General features: G+C 32.6%; 1 long non-coding RNA gene across 1 annotated transcript; it reads right to left on the reverse strand.

Moving 5' to 3' along the window:
* Nucleotides 1–313: 313 nt before the first annotated feature.
* LOC145796570 (uncharacterized) lies at nucleotides 314–8,825 on the reverse strand. The gene is made up of 2 exons (XR_014337048.1): nucleotides 8,719–8,825; nucleotides 314–570 (listed from the first exon to the last, which is right to left on the reverse strand). It is a non-coding gene; the product is annotated as an uncharacterized LOC145796570 (long non-coding RNA).
* Nucleotides 8,826–12,721: the final 3,896 nt, after the last annotated feature.

Here is a 12,721-nt window from a genome sequence, read left to right on the forward strand (position 1 = left end):
TTGACATACATACTTTCACCCAAATTCTGCTTCACTCCAATTCAACATACTCTTACTGCATTTCTATATCTGAATATTTACAATTAACCAAAATTTTAAAACATAATTAATATGTCAAAATTAAAATCAAAGTATAAAGAATAAATTGTTTACCAACACATCTGTCACGACCCAAACCCGCCCCTATAGGTTTAGCATTGTAATCGGCCAGTAATCCTTGGATTACCAAAGGCATCTGAACAGAATAATGCATAATTCAAGGGGTTGCGGAAGCAAATATACAAAATATAACATCCATTGAGCTATCCAGACGTACATGGGACAAAATAATTTTAAACTTTATAAGCGTATTCATGACATCACATAGGTACAGTAATTATGCGTCATCCCATGTACAGATAACCATAAACAAATTGTTCATTAAACAAGAGAAAACAAAGTGTTGAACGTTCAAAAAGACTTGGCCACATAACTTGACTTGTTTTGGGACCTCCTCGGGAGATGCAAAGGGTGGCTGACAAAACGGAATCCCAGGCCATCAACTCTGGCCCTGATCACGTGCCTGGTCACCTACATACATAGTATAAATAGTGAACAGAAGCCCAATGAATAATAACAAGGTAAAGGGGTTTCCATGAATGATGTCTTGTATCAATTCCAGAAAATAAATTTATATTTATTTTAGAAATAGTAGTAGATCCATATAGATAATCTTGACCAAATCATACATAGAATTTGGAGTTCATACATAATCATATGCGGTATATCCATTAGCGCTAACAAAACAGATACCAAACAGATGCAGAACATATGGTGGTTATGAGTAACCAGTTCCAAAAAGGAACCTTTGGATCCGGGTAACAGATGACAGATATGCTGAGCTCCATGATGGAGCCTCTGGTATGGGTAACAAATTGTAGACATATTAAGCTCCACAATGGAGCCTCCGATACCGGGTAACAGCTAACAGATATCACATGATGCTAAGGATGTCACGCATATATGCCAGAATTTGGACAAGCATTCATTATACAGAACATTACATTTCATCGAACATATCTTATTTCATCATACAAAAAATAAATAAAGTTGAACATAGCTTTACTAAGTTATTACTCACAAATGGCTCCGAGTGTAGACAGACAGAGCAGAAACGATCTACGGCACGTGACCTACATCAACACACAACAAGTGTACATTTGAAACACACGTTGGAATGTACTTAACTCTTTACGTTTTATTCATAGTGTGTTCCTACATTTTACCCTCATTAATGTGCTTTAATCTTAGCCTAGGAATGCCTAGGATGGAATGAGGATGCAAAAATACATTTGAAAACATATGGTCAAATTTTCTGAAAATAGGGTCCCTGCTCGAGCGTAGCTTCCTCCACTCGAGCAGACATGCAATGTGTATGAGGGGACACTCGAGTGCAACTTCCCATGCTTGAGCACCCTGCAAAATTTTGAAAAGGTACTGATTATGTGATTTCACACCCGACAGACACTCGATGGTCGCTTGAGCGTAAGGCTCATGTCCCCGCTCGAGCACAACTCTTGTCGCTTAAGTGGTCTGCAAAAACATGAAAATTCTAGGAGCATGCATTTCACGCTCGAGCGAACTTCTGGTCGCTCAAGCGGAAGTGTAAGATCACAGATTGTTCGCTCGAGCGTGGGATCTGAGGCTCAAGCAGAAGGGTCGAATTCTGGAATTCCAAATTCACCTCCAAGCTGCAAATCTTAAATTCAACACTTCAAATCTCATCCTTTTTGGTCCAAAACTTAAGAAAACACTTGCAAACTTGTTAAACATGAAGAATTGAGGATCTTTTCATAAAATCAAGGCCCAAGAGTAAGTGAATTATTCAAAACTCAACTTGTAACTCCAAAAACTTAACTTGCATGCAATGGCATGAGCTTCAACTTTCCAAAACATGGTCAATACAGATATTGGCACAAAAACAAGTTGAATTCTTAAACTAAAACCAAACATGAACATGCATGTGACAAATTTTTAGACATCATGCTCTAATTGCAATGCAATGTACATGCATGTATGTATACTCTTCTTGTCTACTCTAAGAAGCTTAATTCTTGCTTCAATTCATCTAATTCTTTTAAATATATGTGTTAAGTACCTCAATAACACAACTAAAGGCTTGACTTCTTACCTTAGGTGCTCAATTATGGCCTAGATGTGTAGATGTTTGAGTTCCCAAGTCAAATGCTCTAAGTTCTTCCCAATTCAAATCCGTTTTTCTTATGAGCTCAAGCTTTTACACTTAACTCTCTCTCTCTCTCTCTCTCTCTCTCCCCTATGTTTTTGATGGAAAAAGATGATAAAGTGTGTGTGTGTAGTGGTGATATAAGGCAACACATGACTTATATAGGTACCATTAGTTGGATTAATTAGTTTTTTATTAATTAAACAATTATACTTGTTTCATTCTGATTATTTGGTTCCGAATTTGAATTTCAATTCTATAAAATTCTAAAAATTCTGAATAACATATATACCAAATCAATTTCTGAATCGGATGTTGATAAGGTCTTCAATTCGTAAACCGAAGCGGAAACATAAACAGATATTTCTACGTTAAACAGATATAAACATAAATAAGGTAACAAACATGCAATTTAATTCGGAATTTCTCTTAATTACTGATTAAGCTCATTTAATCACGAATTAACGTAAATCAGAGGTCTGGGTTGTTACAACATCCATAAATACTGTGACGTCCCAAATTTTGATAATATAATACAACGATACACCGGGGTTTAACTAACGGATACACATAATTTTTAAGCACAAAATACAAATAATTATACTAAAAGAAAATATTAACAATAGTTACAGATAAAATTCTTCAAGTCTTTAAATACAGATCAGTTCCTTGATACAAAAAGATTATCCAAAATAAAGGAAATATACAATCTAATTTCTAAGGCAGCCACGGTTCCGTGAAGCTTTTAGCGGTTCCGTTCTCAGTGTAAAACTCGCCTTCACCTGGCATAAAACGCTATGAGCTTGGAATGCCTAGTAAACACACACACCCCAACCATTTTCCCATTCCAAATACACAAGTAACACAACGGCACGGTCAAAACATACAGCGAAAGCAATAATAAAGCATAGATTATATTTAAATTTCAGTTCTCATGAATAATAGTCAATTTTAATTAGTTCTAGGCAACTCCCTGCAGAATGCCGTTCCTACCCAACCACTAACTCTGGCCACGAGCAATTCTGACTCCCACTTGGTTAATACAATACCAATGCATCACTTATCGCATAACCACCAGTGCGTCGCTTACCACACAATTACCAATGATGCCTACGCACCTAGGTTACATACCCAAGTGGTGACATCATGGTCTGCCCTAAGGAAACGGGCTTCCAGGGATACTCTCCTTGTGTGAGACCCTCACTGCCACCCTTATGCCTCCCATTTCCGTTAAGCAGCCAGAATACATCCCGTGCCATGTTAGGGTTCGGAAACACACTTGTGCAGGACTTCACAAAAATGGAACACATTTCACTATATCATACTCTTGAATCCATCGTTCATTATCTCATAAAATTTAATACAATGATCGTAACCCATTACCATCCCATTTGATTTCCCCTTTATTAGGTGCATTATGTTCTCAGTTATAGCAAGGCATGGTCAGTATAATTACGAATCCAAACTAAACAACAAGTAATTTGTTCATGGTAAAGAAAATTCACAATTTATCATAGATTACATATCAAGACTAAAACATTCAAGAAACATAGAATATAAGAGTCGCAAACCAAATATGAGCATATTAACACAAATTTCCAGATTTCCAAATTTGAACTAGTTTGAAAATAATTATGAAAAAAATACTTTTATTGGCCCTAAGTACCTGGACTCATGTGAGTTTGTAGATAAACAAGTCTAGTTTCAAACTCAATTTACAAAAGTACGATAGGTATTTTAGATTTTAAGATAATTCAGAATTACCAAGATCTGTCCAGATTCGTTGACCATTACTCCAATCGGTTTTTCTCTCAAACCCCTCACTCTCTTGAGTTCAAACAAATTTTAGTTAAAATATAACACCAAGATTAAGATTTTGACATAAAATTGGTCTCAAGACTATTTTTCTGGAATTTTATAAAAATAGAGAAAGTTGACTGTTTTTCTGGTTCTATGAGTAACAAACTTAGAAAAATTGTTTAGGTTATAAAAATACATCCTTAGGTCCTACCGAAATTATCACATACTCTAGACATACCAAATATTACACCATAAAAACAGATTTTGAGTTTATGGAGTTTTGATAGGAAAATAAATTCAAGAGAGGGAAATGATTTGTTGCTGGAAATTTAAGAAAGAAAGAGAAGCATACCATTTCTTGATTAATACAGACTTATACAAGAGTGTACGTCTAGACTACAACATATATATACAAAGAGCATGTGTTAGGAGGGAAAAAAAAACAAGTGGTAAAAGAACTTGAGAGAAGAGGTGTTGTATGTTTACCTTTGTTGTACAAGACTTCACAAAATTCTTCTTTTTCTTCTTCTTCTCTTCTCTCTCTCTCTTCCTCTCCTTTTTTTTCCAAGATCACTCTCTCTCACTCTAGTGCATAGCTGAAAATGTGTAAAATGAGGAGGAGAAGTGTGCATATATAGAGAAAGGAATGGGAGGTTTCTTAGGGACCAAGTTCCCTAAGTGCAAATTGTCAAAGTTGCCATTATGGCCCTTTCATCTATCACATAGTCAACAACTTGGGCTCCAAGACATATATATATATATATATAGATACATAATATGAGATATTTGTATTTATATACATAATATAATAGCCACAAGTACATTAATTAATAAAATATTACAATTAAGGGTTGAAATGAAATAAAATAAAAGTATATAAGGACCAAGTCTAAATTTATAAAACATTGATATTTAGTATACAATATACTAACATTAGAAAATAGTTAGAACAATAAATTTGGGTCCCGTTAAATTAAAGTGCAAACAAAGGCGAGAAACAGAACGAAAACGGCATTACCGGGAGTTAAGATTTTTAAAGTGATTAATCTATAATTATCGGGTCTAATAATTAATAAGAGGGTTTTAAACATGATTATTAATCTACGGGCTCGATTAGGGTTTACTCAAATTAATCCGCAATGCTTCCCGATTCTAGGGTTTAAAACGCAATTAAGCGAAAATTCAAGGGCTTTATTGAAATAAACTCAAGGTTAGAGAATTAATGGTAATTACAAAAATTAGGGTCTCTACAAATACATAGACATTGAGAATGAGGAAAGAAACTTGGATTTTTTGAATAAGTAAATGAACCTTACCTAAGAGTTGACTGACTGAATCTGCAGTGGCAAGAATTGGAAACAAAAGTTCAAGCAGACCTGCTGAACGATTATTTTTCCAACGATTATTGAAGATTGCAGTTTTTTGAACTTTTCTTTCTAAGAAGATTTTGAAGGCCTTTTTTTCTTATCTTGCTTCTATAGATTACTTGGTTTCCTATTATTTCTCCTCGTTTGATATTTTGGCACTTTCTAATCATAAATGATTGTAAAATTTCTATCTTTTGAATATAGGTTGTTTGTATTTCTGGAAATTGCTATGTGGTTAAGTATTATTTTTTTTGGATTTGTGAACTTCATAATTTAAGTCATTATTAAAGATTAAAGTGTATTGTCTAAAATATCATACATTATTCGTAATCCAACACCAATTCACTAAATTGAGATTCATATTTCGCAGGAAGACTTTCCTGCAATAAAGACATACTAAGATGAACTAGGAATAATTTAAATGTTTATGTGTCTGACTTGAAATCTTCAAATCTTCAAATCAAATTCAAACCTGAAAAATTTTAGCTGCTCAAATCAATCTTAAAAAAATTCAACTATTCAAATCAAATTCATATTGTTTACAACTATTCTAAGTAAAATTAGTGGAAAATTTTCAACTATTCTAAGCAAAATAAGTGGAAAATTTCATTGGTGGATCTCAATTGATATTGTTTACAATAAGGTTATGTCTTGGATGGAAAACAAATATTGTGGAGTGTAGGTCAATGTAGGTGACGGCAATATGTGCAACCACATCTCTTCGAAATTTGTACATATTTTGTCATAATTAATGGGAAAACAGTGGCAGTGGGTTACTTGTCACTGCTGCAATAGAAATATGACTCAGGTTTGTTGTCTTGTGTTAAAAGACTATGCTCTGTGCCTACATCTCTCAGGTTGTGAGATGCTTTCCTATCTTGGTTAAGTTCTAAGCATGTCAACTTGTTCTGTTTGTATATTCCCAGCCTTGTTTTGTGTGAGTTTTCTGTTGCAATCATATGTTATTGACAAATTAGTAAGATAATTTCATTTACCTTCATTAAGCCCCAACATCATGTTTTATGCTCAATTTTCTATGCTTAAATATTTATTTGCCACTTAGAAGTTGGGATAAGTTGTTTTGATTGTAAAGTTGGATTGATGACTTAAGGAAGTTTATGAAAGTTAAAGTTTATGTGAAAAATCAATTTTAACCACTAAACATGAGATGTTCTAGTTGGGAAAATATCATTTTAGGTTGAACGACATTTCAGATTCTTAGTTGTGTTTTTTTATTTGTCATGGTTATGAGCTTAGCAGTGAATTTAACAACTTTGATGGCTTTTTTTGGATCACTAACTGTTTTGATAAATTACTTGTGATGCATTCTTGAGTTAGTCTTATGAATTCTTGCCACTACTATGTTCATATACTTTAAACCATGAGTCCTAATCCCAAAAAATTTCAATCACCAATTAATTTATGGGTCACAAAAGAATACTTGTAATATACATTTCAGATTCTTAGTTTCTTGGTTTATCTCTAATCCCTAATCCCTAAGCCTAGTTTCCTGTTTTTTTTTTTTTTTTCAACATCAGGGTGGATTTTGAGTGAATTTTTTAGTTGCTTTAGAATGTAAGTCCCGAAGTTTTTTTCAAGTTGTTTTTTGCAAAATATGGTTATGAGCTTGCCAGTGAAATTAACAACCTTCACTAATAAAACATAGATCTTATTCACATAGATAACTTGCGTTTACAACCAAAAACCCATCTTGTTCTCCACTCTTTATTTCAAAATAGTGAATGAAAATATAAGCTTTTGGTTGTATGATTTATGTTGATCAAATTGTGACATGTTACTGATTTGGACAAACATCTTCAACTGGACAACATTAATTGAAATTAGAATGATGATAAAATTAATAGTTTTAAGTATAAAATGAAAAAAAAAAAATAGCTATAGTTTTAGGGATAAAAGTAAAATTTTGATAGAGTTCATTGAAATGGTGAACTCACTTATCTTTGTTTTGATTGATTTATTTATTGGAACGTTGAACTCATTGATTTTAGATTAAATTGGAATGGTGAACTCATTTATCTTTGCTTTGATTGACTGATTTATTGGAATGGTGAACTCATCTAATTAGTCTGATATTGATTTGTTTCATATACTAAGAACCACTATACTCAAAGTCATTTTATTTATTTGTTAGTCTTGTTTTTTATTGTCTTTTTATTTTTTTAATTATTTACTGCTGGTATTTTTATTTTTTTGGTACACAAATGTTGTTTGAACTCTTGCAGGCATATACACCTTCTAATATTCATGTGTCATTCGCTAGTCTACTCTAGTTTTCTAGAGTACTATTGCATAGTTAATGTTTTTTTTTTTTTTGGAATCTATCATATGTTGGGCAATTTCTTCTCAATAATATACAAAACGATTGTTTCATGGACCTCTGGCCTTGTCACAAAACTGGCAATCTACAGTTCCATATGAACAAGTTGGGGATTTACTCTAGCAGTGGCTAACTTAGTTGTGTCCCTTTTAATTGGTTTAGCTTAATTCGTTTATGCTGGAAACTGTTACTGCGTTTAGTTCAGGAAAGACGACTCCTAAAGACTGCTACAATCCAATCTTTAGTTAGCTTTGCAACTGTTAAACCAATCCTCACTGTGTAATTTTTCTGAGAAATCAATTTTGTTCTCTCCTGACTTTGTGTTTCCTTTTTTTTTTTTTTTTTTTTTGTAATTCAATTTTGTTCTCTTTTGATTTTGTAATTCATTATTAAACACAACAATGTATGGAAACCAAGACAACTTTGTGTCTCAAATTAATTTTGTTCTCTTCTGATTTTGTAATTCAATTTGTGGTTTAAGCATATTATCAAACACACGGTGAACAATGTATGGAAGCTAAAACATCTCATTCTCTTAGTCAAACATATTTGCAAACACATGGTGGACAAATCATCACATAAAAAACAAACACAACATCAATAAAATAAGCCCATGAATATATAATAAAATTAAATAGAAGTAGGCATAAGACATGAACATAGAGAGAGAGAGAGAGAGAGAGAGAGACAGACATAGAAGATGAGCATACTGGCTATTTTGTTTGCTACAGATGCAGATGGTACCAACATCAACAACAAAAGGTATATATATCATCTTATGCACTTGGCTAGCTTATGCAAACCACATGTCAGACAATCGGTGATTTGCAGATTGGAAAATTGAAACTACATAATTTATGGATACCAATTTGTTACTCAAAATGACTCACCTACTTCAGTTTGCATCTTAGGAAAGCAAGAGACAACAAAAACAAACCGACTATGAATTGATAAGGAGAAACACCAATTTATTACTCAGAATGACTCACCTGCTTGATTCTGCATCTTGGGAAAACAAGAGACAACAAAGACAAAACAACTATGAATTGATAAGGAGAAACATCATCTGCCTATAGAGATATGGTCTAGACAGGGCATACGCATAATAAGACCAAAAAAAATTCCTTCTTGTCATTGTCAACCTTAAACATAAAATCATGATGGGTCATTAATCTTATCCAAAAGACACATAAAGACAAAATATATCAGAGGGAATGAAATATGACATGCCTGAGAAAGTAAAGTGAAGCATGGCCGAAGAGGTGAAAATATACATATTAGTTGACATTGATATGTATAATTTTGACACCGTGGTCCATTTGTAAATTGGTCTTAATTTGATTTTTCCTATCTACAAATCTGTATCTATGATTGAATGTAGTAATTATTTCAAATGTAAAATAGGAATTCATTGTTAACAGAATTAGCAGAAAGTTCACTAAGACCACCAAAGTAGGTAAATTGATATACCTGAAGGATATGAAGACAAATATTGCCAAATTGATCAACATTTGGATGGAAACACTTATTTGCAAAGACAAGAAGTATAGGTGTTGAACAAGCAAAGAAAAGAATGAAACATAAAAACAAAACAAATTTGGTATATATGAGAAGTAAAACAATTGTTTTAAAAAAGAACAATTTCTTCAATCAATGTTTCAAAAAAACCAAAATTTTGAGCATGTGAAAATCAAATTGAAGAAAAATTGGCTCTTTTGCAATGTAAAGTTGAAATTTGTCTCACTCACAGCAATTCATTTCAAGTTGAACAACTTGTCCTTCTTGTTGAATTACAACATAAGCTCTGCTAGTTGAGGAACATAGTGGCACGTTTGGAAGCAAAGAAAAAGTAAGTATCAGTCCTTAACTCTTAATCTTAATTGTTTTCCACTTGTTATAGAGTGGAATGCTTATTGGACATTTGTTCTTGAATATATAGCTTTGGAAACACTTAACATTTTCATTTTATTTATAACTTTCATGTAACAATTTGTAATTGTATATCTATAGTCCTCTGTAGACAGATATGCAACTAAGTAAATATTCATTGACTGTATACTAGTGATAGAAATACATAAGATGCATAGTGATAACCACCAAATGTTATATATTGTAGAAAAAGGTTGAATAGCATCACAAGCCTTCTACAGAAGAAGGCCCAATGTTCATCAAAGATAATGCAATTGTTCATGCATTTGGTCCAAAACGCCGTGGTATGGTGTACGAGGGCTTGGATTTGGAGCATTGCCATTGAAACTCGATGCACAAGTATACTAAAATCAAAATGTGAAAAAACTAAATCAACAAATGCTTCTCTTACAACAAGAACTCCAGGAGATGGGAGCTGAAATGTTAAAAGGAAATAGGCAAAATAAGGTAAAAAGATTAAGAATGTGACAATATATGTTATATATATTGATGTTTCATAAAAGTTTTTAAAAATTTTAAATTAAAATATTTAGGAACCAAGTGAAGATACAACAGGTAGGAAACATTCTCGTGGAGAAACTCAGGTAAACTTGCCTTAAAAATAAGAAAATTGTGTTGATATGTGTTGAGTGCATGAGAATTTAACAAGATTTCAAGAAATCAATCTCTTTCACAATGAATCAAAATAAAGTTTGTTACAGATATTTATGTCATCTAATCTAACTGATTAGTTGCTAATTCTAACTAACTAAAATGGAATAGGTTGTATCTCATTAGTCACTAATTCTTACTAAATAAAATAAATCATATACATATATTATGATATAGAATAGTATCGTAAGATTTTGTAATATGTTGCTTTGTCTTCATATGTAGCTAGCTTTTAGATAGCAGGATATTTCACAAAATTTTTAAAACAAATTAATTGAAACTTGTAAGAGCTACGCAAAGGGTCAAATGGCAAGAAACATTCTCATGGAAAAACGTAGGTAAACTTGCACATTTCTCATGCTTGTGCTTGTGCTTTTGCTTTTGCTTGGTTGCGTTTCTACTCAAGCTTTTGTCATTTTTGCATATGGATCCTATCATCTACTAAATTTGAGTAAACAAATACTTCTTGCCATTGTATTACAATTTTTGAAGGTAAGGAAAACAGTGGAGGTGGTGAACATAGGGTGCACGGAGGTGGTGAACATAGGGTGCACTTACAAGAAAATATTTGAGTAAATTTTGTATGGCATTATTACTTACCTCAATTTTTGTTGTGTTTGTGCATTTGTTTGCTTGCTTCTACTCAAGAGTTTTTGTCAATTTTGTATATGGATCCCACATTAGCTACTAAATTTTTGAGTAACCAAATATGAGTAAACAAATATAACTTGATATTGTATTACAAATTTTCTCGGGTGACAAAAACAATGAAGTTGGTGAAAATGAAGACATTTGGGTAAATTTTCTATGACATTATTAATTACCTTAATTTTGTCTTCAATTCATTACCTTATTTTATGTATTGCTTTCATGATAGTTGCATGATGAGAATGAAACTGGGAATGGTGGATCTAACTTGGACAATACCAAATGCATATTTTTGAATGGGATGAGACAATGGCGGTGGTTGTGGAAGGCACAATTGCTTCAACTGATTCTAAACAATTGGTATATCACGTGCCTCTTGGCCCTGGGTGTTGTTAAGTATGGGTTAATTATGTCAAAGTCAATGCACCATTGTTTCGCCCTAATCGTGAGATGTTTGTGCTTGAGAATGCTGTTGGAAGCACTGTTGCTTGGCCAAACCATTTCATCAGCTTTGACTAGTAAAATTCTATCATCTATGGATAGTTTTTGACATGACTTGATGAATGGATTGCTATAATCTTTGAATAGTTTTGGATTTTGTTTAGAAACTTATATATGGTATAGCTTTTGGATGGTTTAAAATTTTTTAGACAATTAGAGCTTAATGATAGTTCTTTTTTGGATGGTTTTGAATTAAGGTTAGTTTTTAGATGTTTGGAATGTATACACAATTGTTGAATGTTCATAACTTATGGATATGGTTTTATTTATTTATTTATTTTATGGTTGAAATAATATTTTGGTAGTTGACTGATATTTTGTGAAGTTTGTTTGTAATGTTTGTTAGATTGTACAAAACAGGTCAAATAGAGCTTACTGAATTAAAAAAAAAATTGCATATTTTACGGCAGGCATAATAGGTCATTGTATTACATATTTTACGACAAGTAATAAAAGTTGTGATTTGTCTCAGGAATTAACAGCGTGCAAAAGTAATTATATGTCACGACCTAAACCCGCCCCTATAGGAAGCAAATAAATAAATGTAATCGTCCAATGAGCTATGCTGATTTATATGAAACAGAAACTTTAAGCATTTATGTACATATATCATAACGTCATTGTTACACCAACCAAATGCAGTTACAACAAAAAGGGGCTTAGCCCTGTATACAAAATAAACAAAACTTGACCAACAAACAAGGAAAATAAACTTGTTTCTTGTTCACAAAACTTGATCACTTTACACTTCGGGAACCTCTACGGGAGGCACATAAGTTGGTTGACAAAACGCAGATTCAAATAGGTGTTATTAGACTTGATCTTGCACTTGCTCACCTACATATATATACAAACTATGAGCTAAAGCCAAGTAAATAACATTAATATAAAGGGGTTAGTGAACGAATTCCGAACATATCATATTCAAATAAAGATCATAACAGAATCAATTCTCATATCCGAACATAATAATGGTACATCCAATAGAACATATCACATCGTCATTTGACTAGAGTAATTGGTTTCGGATACCGATTAAACACATCACCACTTTGACAAGTGGCTAATGAAATCTTGTAATCACATATATGTCATGGACCCTCATTAACATGCTGTTCTCCATGACTTGGGACTATCTATGGATGCCATAATAGATTTCAAACATAGGACATTTGTTCACGTAAACAAATATCATTTCAGAAATCATAACTTATCAAATCACATTTGGAATATAATTCATATGAACATATCTTTATAATAACA

This window comes from Camellia sinensis, chromosome 8, assembly GCF_055761805.1.
Source record: "Camellia sinensis isolate YWXY chromosome 8, ASM5576180v1, whole genome shotgun sequence".
Lineage (NCBI taxonomy): Eukaryota > Viridiplantae > Streptophyta > Magnoliopsida > Ericales > Theaceae > Camellia > Camellia sinensis.